This window comes from Rhipicephalus microplus, unplaced genomic scaffold (assembly GCF_043290135.1).
Source record: "Rhipicephalus microplus isolate Deutch F79 unplaced genomic scaffold, USDA_Rmic scaffold_15, whole genome shotgun sequence".
In the NCBI taxonomy this organism is placed as follows: Eukaryota; Metazoa; Arthropoda; class Arachnida; order Ixodida; family Ixodidae; genus Rhipicephalus; species Rhipicephalus microplus.
The window spans coordinates 16,580,831-16,607,890 of NW_027464588.1; positions in this window are offsets into that span (position 1 = coordinate 16,580,831).

A 27,060-nucleotide genomic window follows, 5' to 3' on the forward strand; every position below is an offset into this window, starting at 1 on the left:
GAAACGGCCGCGAAAGCATCATGAGCATGGCATGTAGTCATGTTGTTACATGACACGCATATCATAATTTTTTTGTTTAGGTCTGCTGCTTGTGTTCGCCATGCAATCATCTTATACCATGCCAGTTTTGCCACATGCCATGTGAACGAAACCACCTCAAGAGCTTCAGGACCGTGAAAGATAAATCTTGACATTCATAACAAATACGTCTAGATTTTCATGTTATAGCTAGTCAATTGTGTTCCTCATACAGTCATGTCATGCCATACCAAATTTAGTATCGATACCGTTATCAAAACGACCAGGAGAGCTAAACGTCGTAGGCGGCTAGATAGTTAGATAGATAGATAGATAGATAGATAGATAGATAGATAGATAGATAGATAGATAGATAGATAGATAGATAGATAGATAGATAGATAGATAGATACGCTCAAAGTCGCCGAAATTCGCTAAGAAATGCTGCTTACTTGAAACCAGTAATTGCTTAGCATACTAGCAGGATGTATAAATATAGGTTTGTTATAAAGTTAGAGAGAAACTTGAATACAATGACTTGGTCTTTCTTCGTTCAAGGCGTATCATTTACAATAAATGGGTGAGTCCAACGCATTGGCGTAGCGGTTAGGATGCTCCGCTGCTGACCTGGAGGCCGCATTACTCGATTCCGACTGCAGCGTTCGCATTTCCACGCAGGCGAAATGCTAGGGGTCTGTGCACTCTAAGATGTCCGCGCACATTAAAAAACGCCAGATGGTCAGAATTTCCGGATCATCAAATCACTGCAGCAGCCCCTATTTTCACAGGCTGCTTTTTGGATAGAATGTGTGATATAATAAAATGCTAATGATTAATAAATTGTTACCTATATGGATAGGAATATTCGAAGTGGTCATCGTAGCGGTGGACAAATGTCTTCAAGTATTAACTCAGGAACATGCGATTGTTGACACATAACCATTTGCGACGGAAGTTTACAAGCCAGGTTAGTGCTTAAAGCTGGACACACCGATTCCGTTGTTCGCGAGGTACACCTTGTACCAGTTTTTTCCCCTGCGCAGGGACGATCCTGCTTATGTTTTTTTAGGAAAGTGCATTTGAATGTAGCTTATTTTTTAATAATTCTAGCACGTGAATTGTATTAGTTGGAAATAAAAAATGTCATTTCATGTTATGATGTCCTTGATGCGTTATCGATGCATTGAAGTATATTATTGAGTGGTTAACGCATTTTCATTTTTTGAATAGATGAAATTTGGCCTATATATTTCATGCAAAAAAGCCGAAAAGGGTAACTATGTGACAAGTTCTCAATTGCAAGATATATTTGTCGAGGACAACACGCGAAATGATTCCCCGATTTTTCTGTTGTCTCTGTTTCACCGATAAGGCTCAGACAGCTATATTTTCTCACCAGGAACAAAAAATACCAGAACACCCAGCACGAAGTTGATGAGAATCAGGAGAGTGAGTGCGTGGGAGTACATATTGAGCAGGAAGGTGTTCTCGCGCAGTGCCCCAACGCATCCACAAGTGCTGACCGTGAACAGGGTGAGCCCGAATGAAAAGAGCAGCACCTCCAGGTGCGACAGTAGCGTGAAGGGAAAGTCCAGGTTTTCCAAGATGCGCTCGTGCTCCTCAAACTCCCACGATTCCACCAGAAAAAGCACCCCGGCCAGCATGAAGAACGCCCCCACGAACCACAGGAGAAGATTGAGAAGCAGCAGCGGGCATCGAACCTTCAAAGACAAGAAACGGGATTTCAATCAGTCGCTCACGTCAGCGTTCTACAGGCAGCCATTATAATAGCCGATCTTAGGAACTCATAAATTGAGGAATTTGAAGCGACGTTTTTTCGAACTACTTCTGGTAGATGCAGTACGAAACAATACAATACGATACAATACATTTATTTCTTAGAATATAAGGAATATGGGGTAGACTAGTAGTTAAGAGCTGTTGGGAAAAAAAACACAGCATATCCATGGAGTGCAAGATAATGAGTGGGGCGATTAAGCATCCGTCAGTCCGTCAGTCCATCCATGCTTCCTTTCGTCCATTCATGCTTGCTTCCTTCCACCCGTGTGTCCGTCTGTGCGACCGTCCTTGTGACCGTCCGTGCATTTGTTCATACGTCCGTCCACGCGTCCGTTCGTCTGTCCGTGAATTCGTCCGTCCGTGCATCCTTCTTTCAGTGCGTACGTCCATGCGTCCGTCCATTTTTGCGTGTATTCATGCTTCCATCTGTGTGTCCATTCATGCGTCCATATGCGCTTTCATTCGTGAGTCCGTCAATGCGTTCGTCCATGCGTCCATCCATGCATTCGGCCATCTGTCCATCAATCCTTCCGTCCGCCCGTGCATCTGTTTGTCTGTCAGTGCCACCATTTCGTACCTTTTCGTCATGTATTGATCATATTGAAATACTGTCATCAAGAGGACCTTTCAAAGACTGAACGAGAGGTGGCCAGGCCGGACTAGAGGAGCGGCATCCGCGCACTGTTGTTGTTGTTGTTGTTGTTTTAACTGTTTTGCTGTGGAGAGGTTGAGGAGCCTATTGCCTCGGCTACTCCATATCACAGAGTTCTGCAGCGAAAAATAAAATAATAATACAGAACGGTACCCAAAAATTAACAATACGGAAAAGGAGAAAAAAAAACATAATAGCACACTGAAACCAGTTCAAATAACCTGTCAATACACAGTTTTTTTCACGCAGTTCACTCAGTCATAAACTACTTTCACGCACACCTTAGTACTCTAATGCCAGTATATACATGACAACACTTTACATAATACTCATTTCTGGCTGTCAGTCATAGGCGCTTGTCCAGTCCGGTCTCCACTAAAAAGTCTGTCAGGAAGATTATTGCCTTTTTCTGAAGATGCATCTCAGGCCATGGTCCAAGTAGTTTCTTTATTGTGAGGGGCCGTCTGTCCAAACTTGCTAATCTGTTCTTTAATTTTTCTCTTTCTTTCGCGTATTTAATGCACTCCAAAAGAATATGGCGAACATTTTCTTCTGCATGACCACAATGGCATTCCGGTGAGTTGGATCGATGTATCTTGTGCAGGAAGCTGTTTGTGTATGCTACTTCCAATCTAAGTCGGTGGATCAATGTCTCTAGGTGTCGTGGAAGGTCTGTCGCTATGGAAAATTTTCTGTGTGGATCAACTTCATAAAGTACCGTTTCCTTTGATTTAGGGCTCTCAAACCACTTCTCCATCGAACAATGGTTAGCCCCTTGCGATATAAAATGTCGAATATCCGTCCCAGATATAGGGATTGTGTAATCCCGTCCTTCCTTCAATGCTTTCTTCGCGAGACTATCAGCATCTTCATTTCCCTTTATTCCAATGTGGCTGGGTATCCATTGGAATACGATGTTGTGACCCTGCGATGAGGCATATTCCACAGTTTCTGCGATACATTGTGGTATTTCACCATTTCTGTAAGGTGATCTCACATTTCTGATTAGCTGAAGCGCAGGTTTGCTATCAGTGCATATCACCCATTTTCGTGGATCTGGATTCTCGCAGATAAGCTTAACTGCTTCAAAGATAGCCACCAATTCTGCTGTCGTCGATGAAGATTTGTGCGATAATTTGTACATCTTCTTTTCCTGAATTTCGGGTATAAAGACCGCACAGGCTGACGCTTCTTCTGTGCATGATCCATCTGTATATATCTTCGTTTTTTCATTATGCATTACATGAAGCTGTTGAAGTACCAACTGTGCCGCTACTAGAGGTGCCATGGCTGCTTTCTTCTCTATGCCGTCTATTTCACGGATAACGTTGAGAAGTGGCAGCGTCCAAGGTGGTTTTGAAGGTTTCCATTGTTTAAATTCTGGTACTACTGCTTGAAATGATGATATAGTATCCTGTAGTCTCGTTGCCGTTCTTTGTGTTAGTGCACCAGATAAAAAATGACTTTCATGTTGCGTGAAAATTCTAAATAAATTTCGAGATGTTTCTTTAGTTCGCAGTACTGCCAAAGGTGGCTCTCGAGCCTCCGCATACACTAAATCACTGGAAGTTGATCGTGGTAAACCCAGACATACCCTCAAGCTCCTTGCCAATAACAAGTGAAGTCTCCTTTCGGTGGAGGCTGGGAGTCCGTGCAGCAGGGGCAGTGAGTAAGTTACGATGGGGCGTATCCAGGCAACATGTAGGGCTAATAACGACTCTGTAGTACCACCCCATTTGGCCCCGCAGAGATGCCGGAGGATTCGAATGGCCTGATTCACTTTTTGTTCCAGGGACTGGACATGAGGCGACCATGTTAGTCTCCGGTCTAAAATTACTCCCAAGAATTTATGAGTTTTAACCATTTTAATAGGCTGATTTTGCAGAATAATCTGGAAATTTCCAGGTCTTTTTAATGTAAACGGAAGTATGGCTGTTTTGGCCAGACTCAGTGCCATACCTCTTTGTTTTAGAAAATGGTCTACATTATCCAATCCTTCTTGTAGAGTTTGTTGTATATCCAAAAACGATGGACCAGACGTCCATATACTTATATCATCAGCATATATTGAACATCTGACGTTGGGTGGAAGATTATATGGGAGCTGCGCCATGACTGCATTAAAGAGAGTAGGGCTTAGTACGCTGCCCTGTGGCACTCCTTGGTTGACGACATGTTCTGACGTTGGGCCCTCCTGCGTAACTACAAAAATTTTCCGGTGCTTCAGGAAGTCAGCGATCCAACGCAGTATCTTGCCCTTGAATCCCTGTAACGCCAGGCCTTCCAGAACGTGAACGTGACTCACTGTGTCGTATGCTCGGTGGACATCAAGAAATACAGCGACAGTGATGTTTCCTTGCGTTCGTTAGTTTTCCACATCTGTGACCAAATCCAGAATGCAGTCCATTGTGCATCTACCTCTTCTGAAGCCGGCTATGCTTTCTGGTAGTAGTTTTTTCATGTCTTGCCACCATAAAATTCGTTCATTGATCATTTTTTCCATCACTTTTGAAAAACAACTCGTCAAACTAACCGGCCTAAACGAGTCCAACTGCATAGGGCTCTTCCCTGGCTTTAGCAACGGTACTACTTTTGATATCTTCCAACTTTCCGGAACTTTTTCTTCTTGCCAAATTTTATTATAGATGTCCAACAGGTGTAATTTTCCTTTTTTGCACAAATTAGCAAGAGCAGCGTATGTAACTCCATCTGTTCCTGGTGAACTTGTTCGTTTTACTGAAGACAACACATATTGGAGCTCCTCTGGTGTGAAGCTGTCATCCAGATCTGATGAACTGATCGCAGAGGACTTTGTTACAACCGCCGAAGCTGATTCTGCTGAGGATTTATATTCGCTCGTTTGGGCGGTCTCTCCATTTGTCAGTATAAGATCGCAAAATTCTTCGGCAATCACCCGTTCGCTAACTCCTCGAGACAGCGCTAGAGCCTGTAGTGGTCTCGAGTGGCTTACTGGCTGTCGGAGGGCGCGTACCATGTTCCACAGTTGAGTCGCCGAGGTAAATGGGGAAAGTGAGGCACATAAATCTTGCCACCTTTTGGTTGAAAGCTTCTGCAGTTGGTTACGCATTGTAGTGTGTACTTTCTGTGCAACCTTGAAGTCTTCTAAATTACCTGACCTGCGATATCCGCGCACTGTCTTACGCCTGGTCTTTGTGTCTAGTTCTCACCTTTCAATGCCACTAGTTCACCACTTGCTTGGCATCTTGGAACGCCAGCGGCCGTAAGCGGCTCCCGCGCGGATTAGACACCTTTGACTAAATTCTTAAAACGTGATTCAGTCAACGTGTGTGCAGTGCGAGCAGTAGTTTTTTTTTTCTCTTTTTAAGGGCGAAGCTTTTTATAACGACATGCGTTCATCCTTCGTAGCCGTTTTAGTGTGTAACGAGTATAACATTTTGACCTCCAAGGTGGTGCTGGTGAGAGATTTCTTCTGTGCGTTGTTGAACAATAAAAAATAGAGCTCCATGTACATGGAAATGGCTGCTAATGGACAATGAGAGACAGGAGCATTCGGCTTTTAGTTAACGCGCACGCTACGATCGGCATTAGCAGCCATTGGCATGTACATTGAGCCCTAACTGGCAGGATAATGTTGCTACGTTATATTCACTGTGCGTAACCTCCTTGGATTGGATTAGATAAACTTTTATTTTGTCCTCCAAAACACAGATCACTGTGTTGCGGGCAGCTCCCACGTGGGGACTGAGATGCTAAGCTCCTCAGCCACCTCGCGGGCTTGGTGGACAGCCCAGAGCTCATCTGCCAAGGACGATCTGCGGATTGCCGCCTCCCATCTGGCAGAGATGATGTTCGATTTATGAGCGAATTTGGTGCACTGCCAGAGCATGTGTTCTAATGAAGCTATTTCCCCACAATGTGGACAAAGATTACTTGGGTTTAGGTCAGGGTACATATTGTGTAACATTTTCAAAGTAGGGTACATCCGCGTTTGTAAAAGCCTTAATGTAAGTGCTTGGGGCCGGGTGAGATTTTTGTGAGGTGGAGGGAAAATCCTTCTAGACAGGTGGATATGTTTAGTGAGCTCGTTATATGTTGTAAGAATTTCCCGGTTATCCCCTTCACCGGTAGAACGCATCCCAGGGGAGGCGCGGATGGAGACTTCTCGCGCCGCCTCGTGTGCTGCTTCATTGAGATTGGGAGGGGAATCGTTTATTTGCCCAAGGTGAGCTGGGAACCAACTCAGAAGATGATGCGTTATGTTCTTGCCTTACAGTATTCTCAGAGTTTGTTCAGATACCGTCCCCTTGGCGAACGCCCGTAGTGCTGCCATGGAATCACTGTAGACGACTTCATTGTTATCCATCTTGAGTGCTAAGGCGATGGCCACCTGTTTCGCATTGATTGGGTCTTTCGTCCTGACCGTCGCTGAGTTGACGACATGGCCAGCCCCATCGACCACCACAGCCACAAACGCTTTCCCATTGGCGTAAAAAGCCGCGTCAACAAATACGACCCCTCGTTCCTCGTTAGAGACTTGACGAAGTATAGTCCTGGCCCTCGCTATTCTTCTTCCGACGTTGTGTTCTGGATGCATGTTTCTTGGTATAGGAGACACCGTGATATTCTCCCTGATGTTGTCGGAGATATCATTGTAATTGTGTCTGATCGCCATTGGGTGTTGGCCCAGCTCCTGCAGGATCATTCTCCCCGACCTTGTTGTAGATAACCTTGCAAACTGTGCTCTCTCTTGGGCTTCTGCTATTTCTTCGAGCGTGTTGTGAATGCCAAGCTCAAGCAGACGCTCGGTGCTGGTATGTATGGGTAGGCCCAGGACCTTCTTGATAACTTTCCTGAGGAGCACATTCAGTGTCTCGGACTCTGCTCTTGACCAGTTGTGCATTGCTGCCTCGTACGTGAAGTGGCTTAGAACAAACGCATGCCTCAACCTGATGAGGTTGTCTTCCTTGATTCCATTTCTTTCGTTGGCCACTCGGCGTATGAGGTGCGCCGCACTGTCTGTTTTCCAAGTTAACTTTGCTATAGATTTGCTGTTGGTGCCGCTGGACTCTATCAGCAAGCCCAGGATTTTGATGGAGTCGACCCTCTGATGGCATCCCCTTGAATTGTATGGAGGTGGATGTCTATCTGGTTTAACGGCTTCCATCCACTGGGCTTCGGTCCCCGGCGTGCAGTCCGATACAGTAAAAGTTCTGACTTACTCGAGGAGCACTTGAGCCCAGAAGGACAAAAGTACTCTTCTACGGTATCAATCGCCTCTTGCAGGGCGCTCTCAATCTGCCCCTCGCTTCCACCTGTGCACCAGAGGGAAATGTCATCTGCGTAGATGCTGTGCTTCAATCCTTCAATGCTCGATAATTTTTTTGACAGTCCAACCTTGGCAATGTTGAACAGCATTGGTGAAATCACTGCCCCTTGCAGCGTGCCCCTTGCTTCTAGTTCGATTGCTGCGGTTTCGATATCTGCAATCTTCATCACGGCTATCCGATCTGTAAGAAAGGACCATACGTAGTCATAGAAGGCTTTCCCCAGACCAAGCTTAGAAATTGCTTCGAGTATGAATGAGTGGATGTTGTCAAACGCTTTTTCTAGATCTAGGCACGGAATGGCTCTCACGTCTCTGGTTTTGTTGTCGATGACCTGGTGTTTAATAAGCTTCAATGCATCTTGTGTGTATAGCCCTGCCCTGAATCCAACCATATTGTGTGTATATATGTCGTTATCTTCCAAGTACTTGTTTATCCTGTGCAGTATGGCATGTTTTGCAACCTTGCCGATACATGATGTCAAGGATATAGGCCTCATGTTGTCCAAGTTAGGGGGCTTTCCCTGCTTAGGGATAAGGATGGTCCTGGCCAGCTTCCACTGCTCTGGCACCCTGCCTTCTTTCCATGCTGCATTGATCATATCCTTCAGGGTTTCAACTGAATCGTCATCAAGGTTACGAAGGGCCTTGTTTGATATACCGTCCGGGCCAGGGGCCGACCTGCCGTTGAGATCATGCAAGGCTCTTCTGATCAACTCGATGTTAAAGTCGCCCTCAAGACCTGAATTGGGCCTGCCCTGGTACTGTCTACTTGGCGGTGCCAGTCCTGTTATGATTGGGAGGTACTTATACACGATCCGCTGCACAACTTGCTGTTCTGTAGTGCTCCCTAACTCTTTATGCAAAATTCGAGCGATAACATGTTTTTGATTTGTTTTGGTGGTGTTTTCGTTGAGGATATGCTTTAACATATTCCATGTCTTGCCATTGCGCATCTGACCATTGACGAAGTTGCAGATTTCGTCCCATTGCTGCCTGGATAGTGCGCGACAATGTTCCTCGACTAATCTGTTTACCTCAGCTATCTTCTTCCTCAGTCTTCGGTTCAGGCGCTGACCCTTCCAATGGTTCAGTAGTGCTTGCTTTGCCTCAAGAAGATGAGCGAGCCGGCTATTCATTCTTTCAACCGGAAAATCTGTGGTAATGGTGGAGGAGACGGATTTGATGTCACCTTTATTCTGTTTGACCCACTGTTCCAAGCCTTGTCTGTGGCCATCTTGTTCCCTTTCCATCCTTATCTTCCTGAACTTATCCCAGTCTGTGAATTGGAATTCTCTCTGCTTTTTACGTTCCATGGAGAAGGTAGTGGCAAGAATGTAGTGGTCCCTCCCTAGGTCTACAGCAAGGTTCATCCACTGGGCCTTCTTGATGTTCCTTACAAATGTAAGGTCCGGGGTGGAATCCCTGCAGTAAGATGTACCAGGCTCTGTTGGTAGGCTGGGGTCTGTGATTAGGGTGAGATCAAGTTCACTGGCACTGTGCCAAAGTCGATTTCCTTTCCCAGTGTTGTACTTGTAACCCCATGTATGATGAGGGGCGTTTAAATCACCTGTTATGACGAGTGGGCATTCTCCGGCAATATTAACAGCTTTCTTCAGAACCGTCTTGAACGCTTGCTTTTGTTCCTTTGGACTGCTGTATATATTAAGAATGAAATTGCTCTTATGGTTGCTGGTACCTTGCACGATCTCTACCATGACGTGTTCCAACCGGCCTGCTTCTGTCTTGAGGTCGTGAGTTACGTGTGTTAGTTTGTTGCATACGAAGATGCAGACTCCCCTCCGATCAGTATCCCCTATTACAGGCCGGAATCCAGGCAACGTTGCTTGCGGTGAAACGGTGTCTTGTAATAATATAATATGAAGTTTTTCTTGGCTGCTCCTGATATACTGCTGTAGGGCTGCCTTCTTTTTAGGGTAACCTCTACAGTTCCATTGCCAGATACGAAATGCTTCACGTAGCATTGCCAGATACGAAATGCTTCACGTAGCGCTGCCATCATGGTTATTACATGGACGGCCAGAGCCTGATGCTGCACCTGTCGACAGGTTTTGTACCACTAGTATTGGTGGCCGAAGGGGTGAGTTTGGTGCATGAGAAGGCCTTGCTGTATTGTGCAGATATGCTTAGACCTTTGTAATGCGCAAAGTCATATGCTCTTCCAGTGCCGCCACGCTTTACTGTAGCCTACCCATCTGCTCGCTAAGATTGGCTACTACTTTGCTGAGCGTGTCAAAAATTTCTTTCATATCTGACATGGTCGTTTGGTTGGTTTCCGCGTGTTCTGCCATGACTGCCCTCTTTTTTGTGGTTCTCGAGTCCCCCACGTTTTCAGCCACAGGAACATCAACTGGCTGAGGCAATGGCCGTGAAGACTGCGCGCTGGTTAGCTTAGTGGGAAGAATTTTTATTTCCTTTAACTCAGCTGATAGCCTGTCATTCGATTTTGTAAGTCTTGCGTTTTCTTGCTTAGCTGTGCAATTCTATCATGCTCTGGCAGCTTACCTGTCATCACTTCTGCCACGCCGTTGCGCACTCGCTCAGCCCAGCTGCCTTTCGATGAAACAGCAGGTGTCTTCCCCGGGTGTGAAGCCGTGATCTCGAACTGAACACCAGGCAGCTGGCCATTCGGGTGCCGCCCAGGTTGATCACGACCCTGATGGTGACCTTGAGAGCTCGAGCGCCCCCGTGATTGGGAGCGGGCGTTGGGTCTAGAACCTCTTCTGGAACGCGACCTCCCACTGGAGTGGGGCCGTCTTTCCTGTTCTTGTGTAGTCTGGATGCTCTGGGTCCCGTAGGCTGGAATAAGCTGCTTGTCGTTGATGTCTGGACTCGACGTGATTGATGCGTCCCGAGCTTCTGCGGCTGCTCGCGATCTTTCCCAACGTCTGCGTCTGACGACGTATGGCACTAAGAACCTGTTCTTGCACTCTTTGTCTGCCGTGGGATGGTGACCGTCGCACAGCCTGCATCTTGGATTGCACTGGTGCAAGCTATCTGGGTTCTTGATCTTGAAGTCTCTGCAGATAGTTTCAGCTGGGTTCGGACAGACGTCAGACCGATGTCCAAGCTTTCCACAGACGTAACATATATCTATGTTCTTGCGGTAAAGGGAGCACTGCAAAAGTGAAGGTCCATACCTCACGAATCTGGGCACCTTGTGTCCTTCGAACGCTATGATGATTGTCCCGGTGTCCTTGATTCTCTTGGCCTGCAGCCCGAGCGGGTTGTTCGCGTTCACAATCTTTCGGGTCAAAATGTCCTGAGTATCGCTTACGGGGATCCCGCGAATCACTCCTTTACAAGTATCGTGGGGTGCCGTGGCGTATGCGCTAACCTCGAAAACTTTGCCTCCAATGTCGATTTTGTTGACCTTGAGGTATCTTGAAGCTCTGTCTTGGTTCGGAGTGCTTGCCACCATAATGTTCTGCTGCAAGTTGGAACAGATGTGTCCTGCATGGCCTCCTCCTCTTTGATGCCGGCCGCCAGTCTATCGCGTCTGCCACGGCTCCAGTGCCAATTCTCGAGATATTTAATCCTCCACGTGGTCGTAGCACAATTTTGCTGAAGTCCTTGGGTAGTGGCGGCATGCGTCCAGCTTGCACGATTGTATGCTTGGTATTATACCTACTACGACTGACTTGATCGTCTTCCGCAACGCCAGCTTTGGTTGAACCCTTGTCAGCAGGAACGCTAACCGCGGCTTGCTTATTCCTTGAGCGTCTCGTTTGGGCTTCTTTCCAACCCATGTCTTCCGTGAAATCCTCTGAAGAGATATCCTCTCCATCTACTTGGTATTCCATTCTCAGTTTCAGGTCCTGGGATGCGCAGAGCGTTGAGTCACGTTGGCGCCGGGTCGGCGCATCGGTGACAATCGCCTCCTTGGTTGTTAGGCTTGAATCCCCCGGTGGCGTTGCCGTGTAAAAATGCCCCTAAAACAGTTTAAAAGTCCACTCACCAGCACAAAGGCGGTATCTGCTGATTTCTTGAGAACTTAGACACACGATGGAACTGAAACCTCGGCGATAAATTCGTGAATATCACAGGAAAGCATTCTTGAAAGCAGGAGCCGATCTTCGCACGTCCGCACTGGTTGGCACCTAGAGCATCTCTCGCGTAACCTCCTTGGTTTTAGAAAAGTTTAGCGAGCGTTGGGCCGCAGTGCCATGAACACAGTGAACTAGTATATATTATGAACTCGAGGTGGTGAAAGGTAAGAAGTAGACCCGAAGCGCAAGCCGTGAGAAAGAATGCGTGTGCCACCTCTCGTTTAGTCCTTGGAGTGTCTGCTGGATGGCGGTGCTTCTATAGGGGGAATATATGATGAAAAGATGCGAGATGGTGGTACTTGGAGCGTTGAAAAGATGGACGAACGGACACACAGACAGATGTATGGATGGACGCATGAACAGACGCAGGGGCGGATGCATGGACAAGCGCTGGGACGGACGCACGATCAGACGCACGCGCGGACGTGCAGATGGACGCATGGACGGGCGCATGGACGCATGGACGGTCGCACAGACGGACGCATGGGCAGACGGAAGCAAAAACGAATGGACGTACGAATGCTTCTTCCCACTCTCCATCATTCACTCCGTGGATATGCTGCCAATTTTTTTCTAAACATACAGTGGTGGGGTGATAAGTAAATTCAGTATTCCCTGAATTTTTCGTCGATACGGCCTCATCAAGTGTAAGACCCAAAGGATGGTTTTTAGTTCTCTCATATATAGTACAGTACCGAGTACTCTAAATCGTTATGTACTTTTTCTAAACACAGTTTCTTGCCTTGGATATGTTCTGTAATTGATAATCTGTTCGCTCTCTGTGAACTGATAGCCTAGAAAATACTGACCGAATTTCGACTATTGGTTCATTAGATATTCTGTCCTAACGGGTACTCTTGAGACACATAATGTCATGCTTCTCTTCACGCAGAGCAAAAGAGTCATGGGCATGGAAGTTTTGTGATATGTAGATTATAAGAAGGTACGCTGGGTCGTGTGCAAGTTATAGGATAAACAAAAATATTGCTGATATACCTGATGAAGAGATTTGCGGAAAGCTCTATTACTTTGATTGATTCTTTGGAGCAGGCTTTTTATATATTTAAACAAGCATGAAACTTATGATGGTGATCCCGGAACGTTAAGAATTACAATATTGACCCGCAAGTTTATCTATCATATTAATAATACACTATCGATACCGCGGTAAGCTCACCACAGGATTGACGTCAAGAAGGATTGTTGTCTCAGCCTGCGGGATGCTGAGCGGTGCCGAAAGTTCACTTGAACGTGAACTTGCACCACCTTCATCCTTACGTGGCCGGGACATGCAGCTGATGAGGTTGGAAAGGACTCTGCTTTGTGGTTCACATTATACACGTTCGTGTATGTTCTTCTTCTTCTTCTCTTCATCTCATGGATCTTACCCAATGGAGGGAATTGTTGTTGTTGATGATGTTCTCCTCTGCAAATGGCTCGTACCCAACGGAGTGGATAGGCCGAAAATAACGTGAATTTGCCCGATACTTTCAGCATTGCTTCATTCCTAAAAACTTTTGTTATTTATTTATGATTTGAAGTGCGAATTGCGAGTTTGCAGAAAAAGAAATAAAGGGAACATATAGAGACCATAGCGTAGCAAAAAAAATTGTTTAGTCGCAGTGATGTATTCCTGAACAGCGGATAAAACATCCCTGTGGCAGAAACCCAGTGTAAAAGCTTCAAATGAAAGAAAATCAGGTTGTGATTATTGGAAGCTGAGTTTTTGAAGAGGCGGTGCTAGTATGCTTCGCCTGAATAAATCGAAACGGCGACAAAATAAAAAACGGCTGATTGTTTTGTCTTGATTACAGTAAATGCACATAGGGAAATTCAATAAACCTGATCTATGCAAGTATAAATTGAAGGAGGTTACGCGGCAACGAAGTTTTGTGATGACAACTTCCATCATCCGTGAATTAGACAGTTCACTGCGCCAGGGAAATAACAAGTGGTTGTACTACGGAGAAGCTGTCAATGCAGGGTCTGATAAATTTTGCCTGATTTTAAGTGCGCGAAATTGTGCCACCGTAATGTGTAGTGTAGGATGGAAAATAGAAATGATGGGTGTCGAAAGCAATGCTTTCGCAAGAGAATCCGCTATTTTATTTAACAACAATTAGCCGAGTGTTAAGTGAATTTGTTTTTTTTTTTCTTCGCAATACTACTCGTATATGCTAGGGATAAGCTTCACAACAAATCATTACTGAATAATTATATTTAAACGTTTAAAAGACTGAAGAATTTAGCTCTATATTCTTTTAGTCTGACTGATAAATTCCTCTATTCCGTAGTGAACATCCCTGTGACTGTAGCCCACAGTAGAGGCGCCGAATGCTCAAAGCAACCTTCTTAAAACAGCATCTTCTTTTCAACTATGGCCTGTGGCGCACACCTACCGTCGGGGATCGGCCAAGAATTTAGTGGTTTTACGAAACAGTATGAAGCTTCGGAATAATACAAGTCATATAATAGAAAGAATACAGATTACCTTGAAAACTATGGTGGTTGACCTAATGCATACATTTAAATAAAAAGAAAACAAGGAAATGAAAATCTATTTAGGTTATTTTATACCCTTATTTTTATACGTATAAGGGTCAAACCTCATAAGCACGAAAATACACGCAACAGCGACGAGCGATGCGACGTAGATCGTCTTCGCGCGATCAGTCGCTAGCACAGGCCAACCTTATTCACGCGACGGCCTCGGTGAGTGAACTCCAGTGTCGCTGGCATGAGGCCGTCTACTCGCACCAAAAAAACTGCGTAGTGAGCGGTATGCAATTTAAATATAAGATATATATTTGTGTATTGAAACAGAGTGTGTTTATGAATGCCTTGCAACACTCTTTTTATATGGACATGCGTAAACATTGCGTTATTTCTTGTTGCGCATACGTGACTGGGGCAGTGTCACGTGCTTCTTTGTAATCTTTGTCTTTTTCGGTTTTTCGCTATTGGCTGCTTGAGCCCAGCACTTCCCGGCGATGAGCGACGGTTTCCAAATCTGGAGAACCGAGCGATCGCGCGAAAACGAGCACGCGACACATCGCGCGAACGCCCTGTTTCGTCGCTCATAGCATCGCTAGTCACTGTCACGTGCATTTTCACGCTTATGAGGTTTGCTCCTAAATGTCCTAATTATGTCAGCATATTATTACTGATAAATTAGTCAACCGATGAGTTTTATTATTATAGTCCTTGACAGCCACGCATACCTTCCTAATGGAGAACCCGGATATAGAGGCTCCTAATGACCAAATGAAATCATGAAAGTGTCAACTACAACAGACAAAATAGAACTGGCAGAGCTTTCGAAGTTGAATAATAGACGTAAGGTATGCGATGTAAGAAGGTATAACATGGAGAGAATTGAACACGCTCTGAAAAACGGAGGAAGTGTCAAAGCATTGAAGAGGAAACTTGGGGTAGGCAAAAGTCGGATGTATGCACTAAGGGACAAAGAAGGCAAAATAACTACCAATATGGATAGGATAGTTAAAATAGCGGAGGAGTTTTACAGAGATTTGTACAGTAGCCGAGACAAACACGACCTTAATACTATAAGAACTAGCAGTAACCCAGATTACACCCCACCAGTAATGATAGAAGAAGTCAGAAAAGCTTTGGAGAGCATGCAAAGGGGCAAAGCTGCTGGTGAGGATCAGGTAACATCAGATCTGCTGAAAGATGGAGGACAGATTGTGTTAAAAAAACTAGCCACCCTGTTTACGAGGTGCCTCCTGACAGGAAGAGTACCAGAATCTTGGAAGAACGCTAACATCATCCTAATTCATAAGAAAGGAGATGACAAAGACTTGAAGAATTACAGGCCAATCAGCTTGCTCTCTGTAGTATACAAGCTATTTACAAAGGTAATTGCTAACAGAGTAAAGAAAACAATAGAATTCAATCAACCAAAGGAACAAGCAGGATTTCGAACAGGCTACTCAACAATTGACCACATTCATACTATCAATCAGGTAATAGAGAAATGCTCAGTGTATAACCAACCACTATACATAGCCTTCATAGATTACGAGAAGGCGTTTGATTCAGTAGAAATATCAGCCGTCATGCAAACACTGCGGAATCAGGGCGTAGATGAAGTATATATAAATATTCTGGAAGAAATCTACAGGGGATCAACTGCTACCATAGTGCTTCATAAAGAAAGCAACAGAATACCAATCAAGAAGGGTGTAAGGCAGGGGGACACAATTTCCCCAATGCTATTTACCGCGTGCTTACAGGAGGTTTTCAGATGCCTAGAATGGGAACAGTTAGGGATAAGAGTCAATGGAGAATACCTTAGTAACCTGCGCTTCGCCGATGACATTGCATTGCTGAGTAACTCGGGGGACGAATTGCAACTCATGATTACGGAGTTAGACAAGGAGAGCAGAAGGGTAGGTCTTAAAATTACTCTGCAGAAAACGAAAGTAATGTACAACAACCTCGGCAAGGAACAGCGCTTTGAGATAGGTAATAGTGCACTTGAAGTTGTAAAAGAGTATGTCTACTTAGGGCAGGTAATAACCGCAGAGCCGAACCACGAGATTGAAGTAACTAGAAGAATAAGAATGGGGTGGAGCACATTCGGCAGGCACTCTCAAATTATGACAGGTAGATTGCCACTATCCCTCAAGAGGAAGGTATATAACAGCTGTATCTTGCCGGTACTTAGCTACGGAGCAGAAACCTGGAGACTTACAAAGAGGGTTCAGCTCAAATTGAGGACGACGCAGCGAGCAATGGAAAGGAAAATGGTAGGTGTAACCTTAAGAGACAAGAAGAGAGCAGAGTGGATTAGGGAACAAACGAGGGTTAAGGATATCATAGCTGAAATCAAGAAGAAGAAATGGACATGGGCAGGGCATGTAGCGCGTAGGCAGGATAACCGGTGGTCATTAAGGGTAACTGAGTGGATTCCCAGAGAAGGGAAGCGAGTTAGGGGGAGACAGAAGGTTAGGTGGGCAGATGAGATTAAGAAGTTTGCGGGTATAAATTGGCAGCAGCAAGCACAGGACCGGGTTTACTGGCGGAACATGGGAGAGGCCTTTGTCCTGCAGTGGACGTAATCAGGCTGATGATGATGATGATGATGAATGACCAAATGACAGGCAGAAATAAATTCATTCTAATACCACGTAAAAGTATTTCTAAAACAATTTTTCGCTCTGTATTATACCGAGCGCAGGTATAAAAAATAATTAATTGTTTTTAGTTCACCACAGAACGCGCACTGTGGCGAAGGTGCCTAACCAGACCTGTGTTTGTAGAAATTTAGAATCGGCAGCGCAGCCTCATAACATGTACTTCTAGTTTACAAGATTGGCAAAAGGCATACTGCCAGGGATATAATAAATGTAGGTTGATTGATTGGTTGATATGTGAGGTTTGACGTCCCAAAACCACCCTTTGTTTATGAGAGACGCCGTGGTGGAGGGCTCCGGAAATTTCGGCCACTTGGGGTTCTTCAACGTGCACCCGAATCTGAGCGCATGGGTCAACAGCATTTTTGCCTCCATTGAAAATGCAGACACTGCCTTCGGCATTCGGTCCCGTGACCTGCGGGTCAGCAGGTACTGGTGCAAGGAACGCTTTTATTAGTTAAGACTCAGCACAAACAGAAAGTGCCGCATTTAAAGATAGAGAATATGTTATCATGACAGCTGATGTAATTGTCATATCCAACTGGCGCAAAGCGACCACAGCTGTCAGAAACTTAGCCTCAAAAAAAAAACGGCTATAGATCAGATGGTGCAAAAGTATAAGAAAAATCTGAATTTGGTCTAAGTATACCAACACAGCAGTTTTCATTCGATTGTGATGCGTCTGCAAGAAGAACAATTGTGGTAATACTGCGCAGGTGATCTTGTAATAGAGCCTCTAAGATATTACGGGAAAGTAATTTGGCTTCAATTGAAAAAAATATTATCAAATTGAATTTCCACAAGGTATGACTTATGACAAATTGGGATGATATCGCTTATATGCGCGTTTATGATTTGTCAGCTTTGAAATCGTGACCATGAAGCTTCGAAAGTTCATACTGGGTTGGAAAAAAAGGCTGTTTCTGATTGTCGTAATAGTGAATCATAAATTGTCAAGAGTGTTTGTACAGTCAAAGGCAGATTCTGCTGGAAATAGAAGGAACTCTCAATTTTAGGCACAGAACGTATTGTTAGGAACTGTTTTATGCAGGCTAGGACATAAGCGCAAAGCTTCTTTTTCCGAAAACAAAGAAGAGGTCTTAATTTTCAAGCTGAAGCTTTAGAGAAAGGTGTACAACCAGCTTCCAAAACAGGACGAATGTATATGAGACATATCATTAACAGCAGTTCTCTTCTAATACTTATGAGGTCGTCGCTTAGCCTACGTAATACGCCACAGGCCCGCGCACATTTCCCGGTGATATATTCAATTCGAGGTTGTCAGTAAAGCAATGTATGATGAATTACTTCTAGTTGCTTAATAGATTCTACCAGCTTTATATCCTGATGATAATAAGACAGTGAGATGTGCACGGGGAATTGCAGCGGGAGTTTAAGAAGCGCGCATTCACTCGAATTAAGCATAAATCACTTAACAACAAGCCAGCTATCTAAGGTATTAAGGTAAATCTGTGGCCGTTTAGATAAAGTCTGAATATTATCTGCGATTGCGAAAAACGTGACATCGTAGCATAAACATAAGTTGTTTTCTTCTGGTGACGTGTGATGGTGCTGATTAGTGCATGAAATAGCACTGGGAAAACCACTGAGCCTTGCGGTATATTCCTCTCATTTGAGAGTGAGTAGATTATCTTTATAGATAATCTGTAAAATTTAGAGATAATCTCTAAAATTTTCTGTCTGCAAGAAAAATGTGAGCCAACGTTATTAAGTACAACAGAAATATTTTAATTGATGTATAAAAATAGAATGCTCTACGGTTTGATATGCTTTAGCGAAGTGTAAAGTAATTACAGCTGCAGATTTGTTATGTAGCCAAGCAAGCTGCATATAAATTTTCAAATCAACATGGATATTCCAAATTAAACAACCAGTCTTTACCCAATTAAACAAAGGCTATAAACTGGCCTCTCGTGAATGAGTTCTTTATTTGTATATTGATTATCCTCTAAACCAATTTTACTAAAGTTTAATGTAAATGTGATTGGTGTCATTTTGTCCAACATACATGCTCCATTTTGATTTTAGAGCATCATTATTCTTTTAGCAAGTTTCCATTCTGGCAGCATCCATGTGTTCCCTAACAAGTAAACCACAAGTTTCAGCAAAAGATTAGGTGATTCCTGAAGTAAAACCGTAAACAAAAAATATTTTTTATTCATCTGGTACTGCTGATGTCCCTATTCGGCATGGTACTTTGTGACTTACTTAAGCTAACAACTTTTTTTAAAATACAAGTGAATTTACTAGCACAAAGCGAATAGCCGAAAAATTGGCATTGAAGAAGTGCTCTAAACTTAGCACTTTGTCTTCTAGAGAGTAGTTCATTTCTTCCGGCATAAAGACACATGATTGTAAGGTTAAAGTCATTGGCAGTACTTTCCTTCTCACGAGCTATGGGAACAAATCACATTCATTCTCAATTTGGAAGGGTAATTGTAATGTGAACTGTCGTATTTTTCTTTCGCGCGCCTAATTGTACGCTTCAATACGAGAGCCAGAAATTGATAGTATTTCGAGTTTGTTGAGTACTGATTATTAAGAAGTTTTTTAACGAAATTTAGGCTTCTATAATCCCGCGTGCATTCATCCTTCCACCAACAAGATGAAGATCATTTACTCAATCGAATAGTGAATTCAGATTTTTTTTTAAATCTCTCTAGTATATAGCCATTCGTACATGCAATCTTATTAGCACTCGCATTTTCAAATTTAGAAATGGCAGAATGCAGGCAGGCTTGAAATTTACCACGGTTTTCATGTGCGTGTTGGCCGATCTAGAGTTATTATTCAACAAGTAATATAAAAAACAATAGGAAGGTGATCGCTGTTAGTTGTTGAGTCAACAACAGCTGATGAAAAAAAAGATTGATTGCATTGAAGGAAAAGGGTCAACCCAATACTGAGCAAGTCTTACTTTGGACAAATGTTACGTGGCCTTTGTTCGGACACGAGAGGCTGTGGTCAATGGTGTATTCCCACAGCCGCCTACCACAGGAATTTGTCCTTAGCTCCCAAGAAAATGCAGTGAAATAAAGTCTCCTCTGAATACAGTTTTTCCTTCAACAGGCTGCCGAAACACTGCCAACGTGACTAGTACTTTGAACACCAGAGAGGAAATGACAATTAACAAATGAAAAACACGTGGTATCCGGGGAGACACAAAGGTGTTGCTACAATTTGACGCCCCGAACCTAACATTCTGAAGGACATTCTCGCCCTATCACATAGTTTACTTGATACAATTATTATTAAACCACCTCACTTGTTTGACGACCTAATCGAAAAAGAAAAGAAACCGATCGTCGTCTTCTTTTTCTACTGCATAATTAGTGTGGCTGATTTTGTATATTAAAAAAAGGTGAACAGTTGGGAAGCCTGTTCTAGCATGTTTTAAAGGGTTACAACATCAAGCCGCACCAATAATGGCACCTCCTTGTGTAGTACTATTACACCCTTTAGGGCACATCTGTAAGTAGATAGGGCATTAGCAACAGAGAAAAAAATTACCCACTCAAGAGGAAGTATTACCATAATGAACGGCCCTTACCAACTTAAAAAAATTAGGGGAACTGTGTCACATAAATGTGTTTAAAAGTCTAAAGAGCAAGTTGTGCGCTGGCAGTCATTAGATCTACCTTGCATATAAAGAAAACCACACTACTCAGCACTGGTACACTTCAAAAGTTAGGAGTATCCCACTTCACTACTCACCAATGATCAATTAAAATGCTGAGCGAGGGGTAATTAAGCAATAAGGCGCATGTAGTTGAAATGGCTTTTGAAGACTGTACACGAAACACCAAGCACACACGGCAAATTTGACAATATTTAGAGGAATACTGTGGTCGTCGGAGGGAAAAATTGCTTGATTTTTTATTTGAAATTTTTGATAAAAATGGCAGGAAATGCAGTCGTATTTTCTGCATTTTTATGTTTCTTTCCCAAAACATTTGCGCCTGTTATACCCATATTATCGGCTGCAGGGAAAGTGGCACCTGTTATAATTACCATCAGGTGCCAGAAACACATGAACACTGTTTTTTACCTATCCTGCATGAACTCGCGAACGATCGAATTTCATTTATTTTACTTGTCGATATTGTAATGTACCGCTACGTGATCAAGTTGTGTTCGGCGCTTGACTTGAGGTCAACAGTGAGATGGTAATCCTAAGAGCACTCATAACCTTCTTGTGAATGAATCGACTCGATGTAAAATATAGCACTTGGTCAACTTGTAGCAACGGTATATACTAACAACCATAAATCAACATCGTTATTCATCGTGTGGTTGCTTTCCCGTTTCTCTATCCCGGTGTAGAGGAGCAGGCAAGAGAACACTGTTACTCCCGCAGGCCTCTATGCTTTTCTGGGAATCGAAATCCCTCTATCTAGGTGTATTTCAGCTTTTTCATGCAAAGACGGCGTCCCCTCTACGTCATGTACTGTACCACTTTATTCCTCATCCATATTTCCAGAGGGGAATAGGTAATGATGAATGAGCCTTACATTTCCGATTTCTTTCCTTTGTTCATAGTGAGGTTTTGGTTCTGGAAGACTTGATGTATTTAGGCTGTATACGAGTGATTATTGTTCAGATGCCAGCTCGTAATATATTCACGTGGTATGTGACGCCAACAGGCCGAAAAATGTTCTAAACTTAGAGTCAGGGCTACTAGCGGCCCTGACTCCGAGTTTGCCTGCGTAAAGAAGACAGATGGGTTACCGCTAACAGCAAGTAACTTTTTTGCCTACTTTTATTTTTTTCATAGACTTTCCTTGCATCATTGTCTGTGAAGAGTAATTATTATAACGTATAACAAAGGAAACCAAGCCCCCCAACTTTTACATCACTCGATCAACTATGTAGGTTGCGATTATTCGCTTTTGTGGGCTGAGGTGCTAAAGATATAATAAAAAGATCTTTAAAAGTGAACAAGATTGATTACCAGGAAAGATTCAATGTGTAAATGTAAATAGAAAAAAAACGGGAAATGTTCTTACGAATAGTGCATCTTAGGTTGTGAATGCGGACGACACTCCGGCCTCTGCACCGTTGATATGGTCATAAATCTTGCGAATGATGTCGATCTCGTTAATTACGGCGTTCGTGACCATGTCTATGAAGGCCAGAACAATGACAGTGACGAGGCAGACACTCCCGATGATCATGACGTGCTCCTTCACGTAGCGGTTTGTCGCGTCAAGGCAGCTTCCCGTGTGAACGCGGAACCAAGCCTCGTGATCGGACAAGTTCAGTACGCTGCGCCCACAGAAGATGCCATTGATAGCCGACTCAGGGCGGAAACAAGACGGCGGCACCGAGCACAGTTAATGGCTAGGTTCGACGCGTCACAGTGAAAGTTACTGCAAAGACAAGTTAAGGAATTGGATACTTGCGATAGGTTATTTTTTTCCAAGCATCGAATATCAACAATTTATGCTGACCTGTATAGTCATTGATACTATAGACCATCATATGGATGGGGTTGGATACGCCGTATTGGGCTGTTAGCTTTGCTTTTTTGCATCTTTAACAGCTAAAGAACAGTGCTGTGTTCAACACATACGCACAAGAAAGTGCGGGTCAATGCAATTTGACGTTCCATGACAATAAATGAACACTGTTGTGAAACAATGATTTGGTCTAGATTGACAAACTGCGCTCTGAAGACTCTGGTGGCATTTGTTTGACTATCATAAGCTCAATATTAGCGAAGAAGATTCATGTTGAAGTTTCGTTTTCACTTTCCCACCGATGCAGTGGCCGCCAGGGGGCTGAGGTTTGTAGTCGCACCTCAAATGGGCTCCTGCTCTTATTGCTATTTTCTGTGCAACCTTGCCTGGACACTGCTCGCGTTTGGTTACCTAGGATTTTTCACGTTGCAGGGCATCGTTTCACACCAGACTCATCGCAGTGAGTGTACTTTTTTACTAGATATTGAACTCTAAACATATTGCGCCTGTTTGCTGGGATGCAACATCGCCAAGGAATTCAGAGGCCGCGCGCTGCTCGCGAACGCCGCTGTGGCACGAGGACAGGTCTGCGAAACGAGCTGGACGCCAGCGGCTCGTAGGTGCATGAGCACGCTGCTTGCGCAGCACAGATGCGCAGCATCTGAGGTAAAGAGCTAACGCTCTCATGGAAACGCAGACGTCTAACCCACGTCAAGAAAGCCCGAGTACGATGCAAGTGCACAACACTGAGGGTAACTCAAGAACGGCATCACAATGAACGTTTGATAAAAATAGTGGCAAAACGACAATCAAATCCCACATTTAGTGGCTTCAAGCTGTCCGTAAATGCAGGTCAGCCAAAGAAGACAAGTCAGCCGAAGAACGAGCTACGCAACCTGTGAAGCCAGACGCCGAATCTCAACCGCAACGTCAACGCAGCACTAGGATGCGGCCATTCCCTACTGATGACTTCAAAATTGTATTCCGCCCGCAACCAGGACGAGATCTTTCAAAACGAGCACTCATAGAGGTTACACAAGCCATCGGAAGATTAGGTGGCTTGGCCCAGCAGGAATTCTATGACCATGTGCGAGTGCAGGTGCAGAAAGTAGAGAATGTGATCATCGCAAGCACAGCAAGTACTGAACGAGCTTCCAAACTGCAAAGTAAAAATGCTATACAGCTCGGTGGAGTAATGTATCAGGTAAATGCGCACATTCGACACCCCGATAATGTGTGTCGTGGAGTGAACTACGGCCTCGAACCAAAAACAAGTGCCACAGAGATTGTTGCAGGCCTTCGCGTAAACCCAAGATACCACGTTCTTGGCGCGCGCACGCTGGGATCTTCCACAGCTGCAGTTATCACTTTCGATGGGCAGCACGTTCCTTTTTACGTAACGTACCCCAGTGGAGACTACCGATGCAAGCCATACCAAAAGTCCATCCCATATTGCCGAACCTGTGGCGCCATAGGTCACTGAAAAGACATCTGCCCTCAGCCGAAAGCGAACTTCTGCTACAAATGCGGCCACGACAAGGACAAAGAACCACATGACTGCCAACCGATGTGCAAGATCTGCGGAGAAGACCATGAGACTGCTGAAAAAGAATGCAAGAAGAAACTTCTAAGCAACACCCCTCCTTATCAAGTAAGATGCCAGCAGCTTGATAAAGCCCGCGCCCTTGAGAATCGCTGCAGTGCTTGCACCAACGATTTACCCGGGTCAGTTATCACACCAAATATTTCACGGGCACCCTCTTTTCCCCCAAAATATGACTGATGTCGCTCTCACTCTAAGAAAGAAGGTCGCTCTGGATCCCGCACGCCATCACGGTCTCGCTCCGTTAGAGGAATCAGTTACGCCGCCGCGGTGACCGGTAGTGACAGGCCCAGTTTTCTAAATACTACAAGCGCCTCGACCATCTCGCCAGCTCAGACAGCGACTATCCGGGCTCTATAAAATAAAGTCTAAGATCTACAATGGAGGGTACAACAACGCCCACCAGCCGAGTGTAACACACTAGAACTTGACGACAGCGTACTAAAACAGACGGAAGTCAGAATAATGAAGCGGGTAGGAGAAAGGCTGCAAGCACATGAAGCGAAGATGCTCGACCTCTTCGAACGACGCCTTGAGGCTTTCCAAAAATCCCTCACTGCGAAACTCCTCGCATCCATAGACATAACCATAGAGAAAGTGGTTACTAAAATTATGGAAAAGGTAGACCCACTTACCGGTACTGTATGCACGCTCGACGCCAAGCTTGGTGGCTTCATGGCACAACAGCATAACTTCATAACATTTGCATACGAAAATTCCGTTACTCATGAGCAGCTGGTGGAGCAATCAGGGACCAAGCAGAAAGAGCGAAAGTCATCAGTGGATGAAACTGCAGCGAAAATTCGATCGACAGCACCAAATGACCGGCACCAGGCGGGAATCAACTGCCAGAATGGCAGCTCCCACAAATAGACAGCCTGAGTCACTCCCCGCTCTTCGAATTTGGCACTGGAATTGCAGATCGTACAGACCTCGTTCTGCAAACATGCAGCAATATGTTAAAACGAATAATCCAGATATGATCGCGTTGCAGGAAACCCACACAGAAAAAATCAAGCTCCTTGGCTACAGCACTTTCACATGCTCACCCCGCACCGCAATTCTAGTCAAGAAGACTCTAACTGCACAGGCTCAAGAAATTTAAGACATTGGCATCGAACACACCATCGTGGAGATAGTCCCAACTCGGAAGACTCACCAAAGCTTATACCTGGTCAACCTTTACAGCCCTCCATGGGAGCAGGTACACCAATACGACCACTTCGTCCACGAGCTCCGTCAAATGGTTAACGGCAACCGACTCGTCATAGTTGGAGTTAAGCGGCCTGGCGCTATCACAGCACCACCAAGAAGGGGGCGCGTGTTCACGACGCTGTACAGCAACACGGTCAGACGCTGTGGAATGACTTGCTCCATCCAACCCGAGTGGGCAACAGCGTGTCGAGGGATACTAATTATGATCTAACGTTCACTAGAGACGTGCACAACGCAACGTGGAAGAGGCTACCAGACACTCTAGGGAATGACCATCGCATAATTCAAATAGAAGTCGAACAGGCTCACCACTCGCTCAAGACAGGAAAAGCTCGGTTACAGACTGGACCTCCTACAAGAATGACCTTGATGATGACTCGACTATCGGAGACATTGAAACCTGGTTAAACAGTATTGTAAGTGTTGCTGACAGACATACCAAAACGATACACTTGAACAAGGACAATCCAGTCGTCAATAATCATCTCCTTCACCTATGATGGGTAGCTCGAAGATCGCTTAATAAACGTCGTCAATGGCAAAAGCTGAACCGCAAGCTGAAGCGCTGCATCGCCGTACTCATTATACAGGCACAGGAGTACGCTGAAAACCTTGCGAGCCAGAACTGGTGGTTCTTCTTCGACATACTTCAAGGGACATTGAGCACAAAGAAGGCTTGGCGCATTCTTCTAGCCCTGATCGACGACACCCACACCAAAACTAATCAAAGAAATACAATTCAGTGGCTCATGCACAACTATGAGGGCATAGAGCACCAGTTACTCTAAGAACTTCAAGCAAAACTGCGTGGCTCGGTTAACCAGCAAGCTACCTCCATCAACAATTCGACACCCAGGGAGTCTCGAGGAGCACCGAACGAAGCACTAGACCAGCCTTTCACGCTGGCAGAGCTACACGCGGCCCTCGCTAAGATAACGCGCAACACGAGCCCAGGAAAAGACGTAGTGACCAATGAGCACCTACTACAGCTACCGCTCCAGGCGTTGACGGCGTTCCTTCGGCACTATAATGACTGCCGGAGGAAGGGCGAGCTACCCCAAGCCTGGAAGCACTCAGAGGTAACCATGGTATCCAAGCCAAACAAGCCAATCCCGATTGCGAATCTTCGTCCCATTTCCCTTACATCTTTAGCTGAGAAACTCTTTGAGCACATGGTAAACGAGCGGATCACCACACATCTCGAAGACAATGGTCATTACCCGAACACCATGTTCGGCTTCCACCAAATGCTCAGCACACAAGAAGTCTTCTTGCAGATAAAAGAAAGTATTCGTCTCCGCTTGAGCAAGCACAGTAAGTATTCTGTTGTAGCTTTGGACGTAAAGGGCGTATTTGACAATGTGAGCCATGAAGCCATTCTGCGTAGCCTGGAAGATGTAGGCTGTGGTGCCAAGACACACGCCTAAGTGCTGGCTTTCATCACCAATCGCACTGCGACTGTAGGGATTGCCGACATCAGGAGTGAGCTTTTTCATTTCCCTAATAAAGGCACGCCGCAGGGCTCAGTGATATCGCCAGTGCTTTTCAACTTGGCCTTCCTTAAGCTCCCACGTCTCGCGGACGCTGTCTCTGGGATACATCACGTGTTATACGCCGATGATATTACTATGTGGACAAGAGTTTCAAGCACGGGTGAACAGGAGGACCGACTTCAAGAGGCGGTTAACATCACTGAAAGATATCTCAAGATTTGCGGCCTCCAATGTGCTCCGGAAAAGTCAGAACTGTTAGTACTTG